Here is a 10,084-nt window from a genome sequence, read left to right as displayed (position 1 = left end):
TACAAAAACAATTGTTAAAGACTTCTTAATGATTATATAAATAGGCAAACAAATTGACAATTAATATAAACATTAAGAGAGCACATTAACCAGATAATTTTAGGAAGACTATTACATACTTTTGAGCTAAAAGTAAGGATGATAATTGCATAATTTTAATCTAATGTAATAATTATAAAATCAGAATAAATAGATGAATATTATAATTTTAATCTTTAGAAAATTAGTAAACTAGTTAAGTACTGTTTGATTTATATGTATTTAAATTCCACTTATTCAAAAAGAAGTCATAATTTGTGCATTACTTATATCTTTTGAGAAAGAATTAAAAGCTGAATATCAATTTTGCCATCTCAAAATTTCATGAGGAAAAATAGGAGACAATTATAGAAGAGGAAGGGGATTGGAGGAAGAGGCAATGGGGGTGGTAATGAAAGTACGTTATATGCCTGTACAAATATGCCACAACGAACCCATTATTCTGTGTAATTAATACACACTGATAAATTTTTTTCATGAGGGAAAAACCTCTAAAATCATATACAAAAATCTTTGTGATAAATCATCTTTGATCCAGACAGAATAAAGAAGACAGAGTTTGAATAAATGGAAGTATTAGAGAAAAATGACTCATCTTATAGCTATCTTTCTCTTCCTCAAGCCTCAGTTTAAAATTATTTGTTAAGGATTACCAAATGTAATAGAATGACCCCAGGAGAAATCAAGCATTGGCAAGTACTAAGGATGTATTATTCTTGCACTATAATGTCAAACATCTTACTTGATGTTTATATATTTAAAATAAAATTATAATAGTTAATTTCAGAAGAATCTCACATTTATCCTTGCATATTACAAGCTTATTCTATTGTGATGATATTTGATTTTCATTGAGCTTCATATTGATTTTTTTTAGCATGGTTTATTTTTTAAACTGAGATGTAATTCTCAGGCCATAATATTCACCCTTTTAAAGTGTAAACACCAGTGGTTTATAGTATATTCATGAAATTGTGCAACCATCACCACCACCTAATTCCAAAATATTTTCATCATCCTAAAAAGAAACCCCACTCCCTTTAGCATTTACTCTTTTGTTCCTCCTACCATTTGTCTCTGGAAGTCACTAATCTACTTTATGTAGTATGAATTTGCCTATCTGGATGTTTTATATAAGTGAAATCATTCAAAATATGGCCTTTTGTGCCTAGATTCTTTCACTTAGCATAATGTTTTCAGGGTTCATATGTATTTACAGCATATATTAGAACTTTATTTTTTATTGCCAAATAATATTCCATTGCCTAGACACACCGTATGTTACTTACAACTTGATGGACATTTGGATTGCTTCCACTTTGAGGCTATTGGGAATAACACTGCTATGTATACTCTAGGATAAGTTTTTGAGTGAATGTATGCTTTCATTTCTCTTAGGTATATACTGTAGCTAGGAGTAGAATTACTAATTATATGTTATCTCTTTGTTTAACCCTTTGAAGAATTGCCAAACTGTTTTCCAAAGAAGCTGCACTATCTTACATTTCCACAAGAAAATGCATCAAGATTACACTTTTTCATATAGACTCCTTTGGTACAGATGGCTATTGAGACCAAACAGGATTTCATCAGCTCTTCTGGATTCCTTAGACTACTGGTCACCCTTTCCTTGGGGCAGGTTCAGTAGGTTCAACACCCATGAGACCCAGTTCTACTTCCAAGTCCCAGATTATTGCTGTTGCCCATCTCAACAACCTTCTACTGGAAATCCCTCATATGTTTCATGTCCAAACCTACATAATTTTGATGTTTTGAATTGTTTCACTATTCAAGTTATGAAAGCATCCAATTACTTGATGAAATATCATTAACCACATGATTTATTATTGAGCAGCTCTTTAAAATTCATGAGAAACAGTATTGCATTTATTTCTTACAACATGATGACACACTAAGAACAATTATTCCCATTTTAGGTAAGGAAACTAAACGTTAAGAGAAGTTAAGGGACTTGTCCAGTGTTACAGATAGCCAATTAATGGTAAAACCAAGTCCCAAGCTCTGATGCCTTTGCATTCTATTCCAGTCCACTGATTACCTAATTCTGCCTCTCTACCATAAAATCATTTGCATAAATCAAATTATGAAGACATCTTCCCAAATTATTTTTGGAAGCTTCCAGATTCTCCAAAAGCTTTGAAAGAATTGTTCTAGTTTTTCTATGATGAAGCATTGTCTGGCTTCCTTACCTATCATCAAATTCATTCAATTAATTGTTCTGCAAGAATCAGTTTAGACTATATGTGGCAGAGGACAATGGGACAAAAGCCTAAAATATTGTTAATATTTATAATGTCCAACTAATAATTGCTATAGATTCTTCCATAATGCCCGTTCTTATTCATTTTGTTCAATCTTTGTCATACATGTGGTTACTCTATTGATTTGAATTCAGATCTTTAATATTCAAATTTTTCATCAAATACTTTCACCTTCACTCTACTTGTCACCCAAAACAACCCCACATGAAATTTCCCTCAAGTCAAATGAATCTCATTACTGTCCTCTTTATACATCATGCTCACTACCACCTTCACAACTTTGCTCACGTTATTCCCTCCACTGGCAATACCCTCTTTTCCCTCACCAATACAATATCTACATTTCCCTGAGGCCTAACTCAAATCTCCCATGGGTCATAAAGCTTTCCTCCCACAATGGTACTCCCCAGTGCATGCTCTTTTCTTTGGATTCCAGTTGTAGTATCATAGGAAATAAAGAAAACACATGGAATTGCAATTCATGATTAGAAAATGAAGTATTATCAGGAGCTCAAGTTTTGGTACTTTGACTATTACTAATATTCTTGATAACTTAAATCATCAAGATAATCTCTCTGCCTCCTAATTATGATAAAATTGATTAATACAATCATTCTCAGTAAAAAAGAATTTAACCAAAGCCCTTAATTAAATAGAATTCTTCCTGCATACAACTTTTTTGATAATGATTCAAAACATAAAAAAATAAGGTAATTTATTTTTTCCCTCTTTCATCAGTTCTGGGGATGAAACTTAGGATCTCACAAACTAAACATGCAACACTGAGCTGCATTCCCATCCCCCTTATTTTACTTTTAATCACCTTCTGGGGTTGTTTTGGTCTTGGAAGTTCTCAGACTCACTACCAGTATCTAGATGTATTCTACATTCTTGGAGAATTAAAACTAATTCTTTTGTTTTTTTTCATCTTTTTTTTTTCAATACCTTTCCTTTATTTATTTATTTATTTGTATGTGGTGCTGAGAATCAACCCAAGTGCCTCATACATGCTAGGTGTGTTCTACCACTGAGCCACAACCCTAGTCCCTGAACACTAAGGCAGGAAAGTAGACTGGAACTTAAAAACCTTTCAAGAACATGAGAAAAAATAGGATTTCAATTCACTAAGGATTATTTAAAGGAAAGCATAAGATTCTCAAAGATCGGAACAAAGTCTTAATTTTGTCTTCCCTGAAGTACAATGAAGTCTCAGTAAAGAAAACCCAGAAAATGGGTGAAAATGTCTGCTCTGTATCTTCAATTTAACAGCTTCACTTACATCTATGTTTTAACTTTTTTTTTTTTTTTTTGGTACATTCCTCATCCCCCTTCTTTTCTTTTCTCATTATCTGTCTTTGTTTTTGTCCTGAAGTCTATTGAGCATGGCACACTTTCAGTAATGTTCCATTTTTCTTCTTGCTTTTCAACCAACCACATGTGTCCCCTATTAAGAAGTGAAACTCTGATGATTCTGGCTTTCCCCTTTAATAAAAAGAGTTCTTTTAAAAGGAATAGAAATCTCCTGCAGATCCAGGTCTCACTTGAGAAGGGAGAACCTTTATGTTGGTATTTATTAGGTGTAATATTTTTAAATGGAATGTTCATGCACCCTCGCCAAAATTTTACCAGGCAAAAGCTCCAGTTTGGAATGTCTTTACATTAATCAGCTTTCCCGGCAGCATAATGATGCTGGAAATTAGGAAAGCAATGGAGGATTCTTAGTCGGATTTAATAGGCTCGGGCACTTTGCTAACACACTGCAGTGGATCAATTGAAGTTAATTATTATACAAGATTAAACCCCAAGTAACCACAGTACATCAAACCAATGCAAAAATCTCTGGCTCAGGAAGGAGAAAAACAAACATGAATTCTGGAGGCAAGACTTTTCTATCCAGTTCTTAACTCAATACATTGGCTATAAACATAATGGACTAATACAATATGAAATCCAAAATATTAAATTCTGAAATTGAGATATAAACTTCACTTACTGTCTCTATGGTATACTTAACCTGGGAACCTAAAGGAATAGTTATGAATTTTCTTAGCATTTCCATTTATTTTTAGATAGTTGATTTGTCTTCTGCTGCTTTCCCAGATTAACATTTCCACCCACCAGGGACTCAACCTTTTATGATCATTGACCATTCTAAGAAAAATAAGTATCTTTGGAAGCCACAGAAGCAAATAAATGGGGTTTCACATTTATTCACCACCTATGTCACTTCAAGGGAGCATGGCTAAGCCTAGAGTAGGTTCTTAATGAATAATTGTTGGTAAGTTGAAAGAGAGTATTTTAAGTTCTTTAGGGACCTAACTGAGAAAGACAAAAGAACATACTAGAAGGGAGAAAACAATGATAAAGCATATATATGCTAATTTGTGATTATTAAGTGATAGTGATGTACGTTTTTGGCAGGATAATATTTTTTAAATACAACCATTTCTTCTTGAGAGTTACTTTTTATCCTTGTCCTTCCCTTCATTGAACAGCTAAACAATTCTGTGCTCATTTTGCTTTGGCAGACAGCACACAGCAGAAACAGCATAAAGCAGTGGGGAGCAAAAGGCTTCTCATATTGGCATTTAGGTTTCAAATGCCTAGCAAAGGGCTCACAACATAAACAGTATTTGTGAGAAGACAGAGATTACCCCAACGATCTCCCTCAAGAACCAAAATATTCCCCAGGATGAGAGAACTAAGGAGAGTTAGGAAGAAGCAATGAGGATATAAATGCCAAATGATCCCACAGAGAAAACCAGAAATAAAAACCAAACAGTTTTTTTTTATTTCCAAGAAATAGGGAATTTGGGCTCCATTTTCTGGTACAGACCTTGGGAGATAATAAGATACACCAGAGACAAAATGACTCTTACATAGATTTTGGCAGAAGAGGCCATAGACAGAAACACAGAAATTTACTATACCTCATCACAGTGCAGGATCAACTGAGTGGTACCCAAGAGAGGCATGAAAATAGCAAGGAGAAAGATCGACCTAAAGGAACCATGAAGGTAATAATGAGCATTTCCCCGATAATGTCTCTGGACTCTTGATATAGGTTCAGATGGGGCTTTGGACATCTCATCAGATGCCTACTTGAACAGATAATACAAGGATATAATAAATTACTTCCTCATATCTTGGCTCTATATAAATTCTTCACTTGCGCTTGGTGTAGAGATGCATGCCTGTAATCTCAGTGACTCTGGAGGCTGAGGCAGGAGGATTGTAAGTTCTCAGCAACTTAGTGAAAGCCTATCTCAAAATAAAAAATAAAAATGGATAGGGATGTGACTCAGTGGTTAAGCACCCCTGGGTTCAATCCCAGGACCAAAAATGAATATATAAATAAATAAATAAATTCTCCACTTCCCCCTCCATAACTGAGACACAATCTGAAGGAAAAGTGCAATATCCCCAAATTGACTATTAAGTTTCCTAATTATGTTGGAATGAAGATTTTAAGTTAAACTTTTGCATAAAATTTAAGCTTTATTTCTTATACATGTAAATTTGTGAACCAGAATTCATGCCTGTATACATGTAACCAGAAATGAATCAAAATACTGACTAGAATATTTAAAGTAGTTTGGGAAAGTCATTTATTCTATAAACACTTATTCATTTTTCTTATGGCTTTGATTAGGGGCTGGTAAAGAGAATACAACAGCAGAGGGATCTGGTAGAAATTCATAAAGCCCAAACCAAAGGTTTGGAGTTTTAAAGATATGGCAAGGTAGTAGGTAAAGAAAGAGAAAGGAACTCTAACATAGGAAGAAAACATCTTGTTTTTGACTTTATGTTAAAATATTAGTTCTCAAACTTTAGTGCAAGTAAGGACCAGCTTATATGTTATTGTGACAATGCGTATACCCACATTCTACTACCGGAGATTTTGATTCCATGGGTACATAGCAAGGTTGATGATCTTATTATCTAAAGGTCAAAATAGTAAGTATTTTAGATCTTTCACCCATATGGACTCTGTTACAACTTCTTGATTCTGTGTTTTACTGTGAAATTAATCACAGACAATACATAATTGAAATGATATGTCTGTTCTTCTGTAAAACTTTATTTACAGAAACAAGTGGAAGCTTATATTTGCCCACAGGCCAAATTTTGTGGATCCCTGTTCTCATACAAGGCCTGGACACCTGCAGTTTTTTTGAAGTTCAAATTCATAGCAAAAAACCTTGGGTAAACTGTAAAATTGAACATCAGTTTCCAAAAAGCTGTAATTTCAATATATATGACCAATGAGGGTATAATACCTTAATCATTTATCAATCCTTATGAAATTTTAATTTTAAAAAACTGGAAATTGAAGCAAATAAACATGGGTCTCATTTATAGATAGCTATGGAAATATTATGCAAAAATGCCACATTAAATAAGAGATAGAATCCTATACCACCTTAGAAGAATAAACTATCATGATCCAATAGAACTAATTCAAGGAATATAAGGATATTTCACACACTTTGTTAGAATGATTTAATTATCATTAGGAGATTGGTTGATACTACATGCTTGAATGTGGATAGAATGTCTCTGGAAGAATATACAAAAAATTGGTAATAAGTGGTTGACTGAGAAAGAGGGTTGAGAGGTGGACTTGCTGTAAATACTATACTTTGAGACTTTAGGATTTTACATAATGCACAACTATCACATATTCAAATGACTAATTATTGTAATTTTAAATTAAATTGTCTTAATTGGTTCACTCAGCAGAGCTTTATTGGCCTCTTACCTGGGAGAGCAGCAATACAATGGATATCTAGCAGAGGAAACCATCAAGCAAACAATTCAGAAAATATGGCCTGAGTGCCCAGCTTCCACCACCAGAAATTCTGACCCAATTACCCTGGAAGACAGAGAGAGGCAAAAAATCAGTATTTTTTTGTAAAGCCCCCAAAGTGATTGTAATGACTAGCTACTGTTTGAGGACTGCTTAATTTAAATAAGGATGGTGTGCTGGTGAAAAAGACATTGAGAATCTTAATTGCATTTGAGGCTGACACTTCTCCAGAGGACACATCAGGTGCCTGGTGTCTTTTTTTCTGCAATACAGAGGGAGGGGGTCAAGGAAGGAGTAAATGTCACCAGAAAGCCTGTTGAAATATCCAAGCTACAAAAAAATGGAAAATCTTACTGACATCCAGATAGACAAAACAGGTTATTTGTAAAGAAAAAAGAATTAGACTAGCATTGAACTTCTCCTCTTCCACATTGCAAACTGGAGGACATTGCTATATATTATTATATATATCTATATGTATATATGTATATATATATATTTTTTAGGTAAAAAGGAGCTTCAATATCCATATCTGAGAGTAAAATATATTTATGAAAATGAGTTCATTAAGTATACCACTTAGATGTTCATTTTAAGTAAACTAATAAAAGATATTTTTCAAAAAATTATGGTACATCAAAGACCTCAAGATAAAGGAAGATAAAATGTACACAAGAGTGTATGAGCTGTCATACTTACAAAAATTTTAGTTGAAATATAAATGAATAATAACATCAAAAAAGTAATATAAATGCTAAGAAAAGTGTATTGAGCTATAATTTGCATCTTGTAAGGGAAAACATTATCACAAATTGGAAATAAAATTGTATATATTTCTGGAGTACAACTATATATATATACACACACACACACACACACACACATTTTGGAATAATTTTAAAATGTTAATGATGGATTACTACCACTACCATGTCTACCAGTTATCAATCTTTTATGTGTGTGTGTGGTGAGAATGTTTAAAATTCTGTTTTAGTTATCTTGAAGTATACAATATATTTTCATTTACCATAGTCAGCATGCTGTGCAATAAATCACGAGAATTCATTCCTTTTATTTAAGTGAAACTTGGTACCCTTTGACCAAAATGTTCCCTTTCCCAGTCCTTTTCCAGCTTCTAGAAGTCACCATTCTATTCTCTACTTGAGTATGACTTTTAGATTTCACACATGAGTGAGATCATGCTTTCTTTCTGTGCCTTATTTCACCTAATATAATGTCCTCCAGGCTCAACTATGTTGCAACAAATTACAGGATTACATTATTTTAATGGCAAAATAATATTCCATTGTATATATATTCCACATTTTATGTATTCATTCATGAATGGACACTTAAGTTGGCTCGATATCTTGGCTATTGTGAATAGTACTGCAGCAAACATGGGAATGCAGATATCTTTTCAATATACTGGTTTTCTTTCCTTTGGATATATGCACAGGAATTGCATGTCTGGATCATATGGTAGTTCCATTCTTAATTTTTTAAAGAACCTCCACACTGTTTTCCATATTGACTGTACTAATTTACATTCCCACCATCAGCATACCAGGGTTCCTTTTTCTTCACATTGTTGTCTCAACACTTGTTACCTTTCCTTTTTTATAATAACCATTGTAATGGGTGTGAGATGATATCTCATTGTGGTTTTGATTTGCATTTCCCTGATTATTAGTAATGTCGAAGCATTTTTTCATATATCTGTTGGCCTTTTATGTCTTGATAAATATCTGTTCAGTTCCTTTGCCCATTTTTAATTGGGTTACTTGTTTTCTTGAGTTCGTTGAGTTCCTTTTGTATTTGAGATATTAGCCCCTTACCAATATATGATTTACAAATATTTTCTTTCAATCTGTGGGGTGTCTCTTCACTTTGTTGATTGTTTTCTTTGCTACACAGAAGTGTGTTAATTTGATGCAATCTCATTTGTATATTTTTGCTTTTATTTCTTGTGCTTTGGGATTTATAGTCAGGAAATTATTTCCCAATAATTTGGAGACCAGTGTCATGGAGATTTTCACTATATTTTGTATTAGTTTCTACAGTTTATGTCTTTGATCTATTTTGAGTTGACTTTTCGTGTATCATGTCTGATTTTATCCTTCAGCATGTAGATATCCAGTTTTCTCAGCACCATTTATTGAAAAGGCTGTTCTTTCTCCGCTGTATATTTTTGGCACCATTATTGAGAATCTGTTGATTATAATTGAGTGTGTTTATTCCTGGGCTCTCCATCCTTTTCCATTAGTAGATGTTTCTGTTTTTATTCTGGTGCAATGTTGTTTTGATTACTTTAATTTTGTAATATATTTTGAAATCAGGTGATGTGATACAACCAGCTTTTTTTCTTTTTGTTCATGATTGCTTTGGCTATACAGGGTCTTTTTAGTACAAAGAAAAGTCCAGGGCCTAATAGCTTCACAGCTAAATTCTATAAAAAATTAAAATATTCCCAACCCTTCTCAAAGTCCTCTAAAATTGAAGAGGAGGAAATATTTACAAACTCATTTCACAGGGTCAGTATTCCGCTAATATCAAAGTTAGACAAGGACACTATAAGAAAAGACAATTACAATGTAATACTCTAATGAAGATAAATGCAAAAATCCTCAACACATAATATGAAACAGAATTCCACAACACATTAAAAGGGTCATTCACCATAATCAAGTAGAATTTATCTCTGGGATACAAGGAAGATCAATAATACACAGATCCAAAAATATAATATACCATATTAAAATGACAAAAAAATTCACATTATCATCTTAATAGAAGTAGAAAAGCATTTGACAAATTATAACATTTTTCATGATTAAAAACTCTGAACAAATTACGTGTAAAAGGTATATACCTTAATATAATAAAGGCCATATATGACAAGCCCTCAGTTATCATACTCAAGGGTAAAGTTGAAAGTTTTCCCTTTAATATG

Source organism: Sciurus vulgaris (assembly GCF_902686455.1).
Source record: "Sciurus vulgaris genome assembly, chromosome: X".
NCBI lineage: Eukaryota > Metazoa > Chordata > Mammalia > Rodentia > Sciuridae > Sciurus > Sciurus vulgaris.
Note: the sequence above shows the minus strand (reverse complement) of the source record.